This window comes from Myotis brandtii, unplaced genomic scaffold (genome assembly GCF_000412655.1).
Source record: "Myotis brandtii unplaced genomic scaffold, ASM41265v1 scaffold888, whole genome shotgun sequence".
Classification (NCBI taxonomy): Eukaryota; Metazoa; Chordata; class Mammalia; order Chiroptera; family Vespertilionidae; genus Myotis; species Myotis brandtii.
Window position 1 is genome coordinate 560,269 of NW_005371636.1, and position 3,055 is coordinate 563,323.

At 52.8% G+C, this 3,055-nt stretch overlaps 1 long non-coding RNA gene across 1 annotated transcript in view; it reads right to left on the bottom strand.

The window, feature by feature from the left end:
- LOC102250411 overlaps window positions 1-2,768 on the bottom strand; it is a 9,012-nt gene extending 6,244 nt beyond the window's left edge. The window contains exon 1 of the long non-coding RNA XR_001360380.1: window positions 2,626-2,768. This is a non-coding gene — a long non-coding RNA (uncharacterized LOC102250411). The remainder of the gene's footprint in view (window positions 1-2,625) is intronic.
- Window positions 2,769-3,055: the final 287 nt, after the last annotated feature.

A 3,055-nucleotide genomic window follows, 5' to 3' on the forward strand; every position in this document is an offset into this window, starting at 1 on the left:
CCTCCTCCTCCTTTCTTTCCAAAAGCAGCTCAGTTACTTTCCAATATCTGAGATGAAGAAGAATAGATCAGAACCTGGAAACAGAAGGAAATATTCCCTGTGGAAATGTACGGCCGACCGAAAACTATTTCCTCAGCAGATCCTCCCCGAGTGGGATTGCTAGCCTAACCGTGTCCAAGAGCTCAAGGCCTAGCACCGTGGTCGGCAAACTGCGGCTCGAGAGCCACATGCGGCTCTCTGGCCCCTTGAGTGTGGCTCTCCCTAAGCCTTAGGAGGACCCTAATTAAGTTAATAACAATGTACCTACCTATATAGTTTAAGTTTAAAAAATTTGGCTCTCAAAAGAAATTTCAATCGTTGTATTATTGATATTTGGCTCTGCTGACTAATGAGTTTGCCGACCACTGGCCTAGTGGGATTGCTAGCCTAACCGTGTACAAGAGCCCAAGGCCTAGTGCGTCCACGGGAGACTTAACTAGCAACACGTGGGGAGCGGGACTTGCCAGCGCTGATTGCTAATTCGGACATTCAGGCCATTTAACTATTCCATTTAGCCCTTGATGGCTTCCCCTCTTGCCTTTTACCCCAACCCAATCTGTAGACGCCAAGACATCGAGACACGGATTCTTGAAATATAAATCTCAGAACGTATGGAACGCCTGACTGATTTATCGAGACGCATGTTATAGGACGGCCCGGACGGCTACGAACACCGCGTCTCTGAACGCAGTGTGAAAACCTTCGGGTCTTTAAAAAAAAAGAGCCTTATACAGCCCAATACAGTGGGGCCTTGACTTACGAGTGTCCCGACTAACGAGTTTTTCCGAGATACGAGCCGTCTCTCGGCAGATTTTTTGCTTTGAGTTGACAGAGTAATTTGAGTTAACGAGCTCCTTAACGAGCTCCGTCACGGAACGAATTAAACTCGTAAGTCAAGGCCCCACTGTATTCTTTATGGTCACTCATTAGTGTCTTTAACCTCACTGCCCTTACTCCATCCACAGACCTCAACACTCAGGCATTCCTATTCCAGCCCAGCCGGCGTGGCTCAGTGGCTGAGCGTCCACCTATGAACCAGGAGGTCAGGGTTCGATTCCCGGTCAGGGCACAGGCCCGGGTTGTGGACTCCATCCCCAGTAGGGGGCGTGCAGGAGGCAGCCGATCCATGATTCTCTCTCATCGTCGATGTTTCTATCTCTCTCTCCCCCTCTCCCTTGATTATTTATTTAAGCAATAAAAATATATTAACAACAACAAGAACAACACACAAACAAACACATGGAGGGGATCTGGCAGAAGAAAAGACACAAATTCCCAGCCTGGTTTAAATGATTCAGTGAATAGAAACCAGCTCGATCAGCTTACCCCGAAAACCAGGGTTAAAAGATCACCGGCTCCATTTTTCTAGCGACAGGGAGACGCCAGGGCCAGCCCGGTAGCAGGCGCTTTTAGCTGGACGTCCCAACAGGTTACAACACGGGGCCCCATCGGGTGACACGTGTTCTGACGGGGCGGCCACGGAAGGCTGTAATTTACATGCCATCGAAGACACGTGAGCTCCGGCGAGGAGACAGGAACCCTGTGAAGATGTCTGGGTCGGCGGCCACGAGGCAGATGAAATGGCCCCTTTGATCCAGCCCGGGGGGCGGGGAGGGGGGGGCTGCTGCCCCGAAGGGGAGTGGCTCTGCGCTCCCGTCTGAAGCTGAGCGAGGCTCCGTTTCCATCTGAGCGGCGTGGCGACCGCCCCATGAAGAGCAGGGTGTGTTCTATCAGCACCGCGGGCTCCCCCCCCCCCCTTTTTGGGGTGACTCTGTGCTGATGTCCTGCCCCAAACATGTGCCTGAGATACACACACACACACACATCTGGGTCTAAAGGGGTGAGACTTCAGCTTCAAACGCCCCTCTCTGGGCAGCCTCGTGGCATTGGTGGCTTCGACGGGAAGAACACGGTGGTTTTCTTTTGGATTCATTTTTCTTCTTGAAGAAGAGGGTCGTAGTTTGTGTATAAGACTCGGCAGGACACACACACACGCACACACACACACACGCACACACACGCACGTGCACGCACACACACACACACGCACGCACGCATGCACACACACGCACGCACACACACGTGCACGCGCACGCACACACACATGCACACACACATGCACACACACGCACGCACGCACACACGCACGCACGTTTGACGTCTGGTAGGAACGAACCTCTACGGCTAATCATCTGGAATAAAACACATGCCACACAGCCCTGGCTGGTTTGGCGCAGTGGATAGAGCGTCGGCCTGCGGACTGGGGGGGGGTCCGGGGTTCGATTCCTGGTCAGGGGCACCTGCCTGGGTTGCAGGCTCGATCCCCAGTGTGGGGGTGTGCAGGAGGCAGCAGATCCATGATTCTCTCTCAGCATTGATGTTTCTCTCTCCCTCTCTCTCTCTCTCTCTTTCTCTCTCTCTCCCTCTCTCTCCTCTCTGACATCAATAAAAATATATTTAAAAAATATAAAGGACATCTGTCAGTGACAAAGGAAAGGAAGGGAGACTGGGGGGCAGGGGGAGGGGAACAATGATCCGTGGTGGAGAGAACGAAGAATTTCCACGGAACCAAGAGGAAGGACCTACCGGAGCCACATCCACGTTCAGGCCCAATGGGGACGCTCCTCTCTGGGGACAAGGCGTCTCCCTTCAACGTCGGGGGGACGCCGTCGAAGATGGAGATCCAAACGCCTCCGGTTTCCTGGGCGGATCTGCCGGTCATTTTGCCAAATCCCTGCCCAAAACGAAGGAGAGAGAAGACGTGACACCCAGGCCGTGGTCAGCCAATGAGCTCAGACCGAGTTCTAGCCTCTAAGGCAGCGGTTCTCAACCTTCTGGCCCTTTCAATACAGTTCCTCATGTTGGGACCCAACCATAACATTATTTTCGTTGCTACTTCATCACTGTCATGTTGCTACTGCTATGAATCATCATGTAAATATCTGATCTGCAGGATGGTCTTAGGCGACCCCTGTGAAAGGGTCGTTCGACCGCCAAAGGGGTCGCGACCCACAGG